This window comes from Eurypyga helias, unplaced genomic scaffold, assembly GCF_000690775.1.
Source record: "Eurypyga helias isolate BGI_N326 unplaced genomic scaffold, ASM69077v1 scaffold29002, whole genome shotgun sequence".
Lineage (NCBI taxonomy): Eukaryota > Metazoa > Chordata > Aves > Eurypygiformes > Eurypygidae > Eurypyga > Eurypyga helias.
The window spans coordinates 461-718 of record NW_010234522.1 but is presented as its reverse complement, the minus strand read 5'-3'; positions in this window follow the sequence as shown (position 1 = coordinate 718).

Sequence of the window (258 nt, the reverse complement as noted above, 5' to 3'; positions counted from 1 at the left end):
GGCGATCCGCTATGGCTGCCATGGGGGGGCGCAGAGCCCATGGGCAGGTTTGGAGTACGCCCTGGGGGGACAAGAGGGGAATAATATCCCAATTACCAGCTCCCGGTGCTTTTGGGGACCTTGCCACCCCGATGCCGAGGCTCCCGTCACTTCTGGCTCAGTGATGCAGCCCCAGGGGCAGCGAGAGATGCTGGGGGGGTGCGTCCTGCACCCCAAGACCAGCTGGGGCTGGGAGGAACAGCCCTTCATCCCACGGGG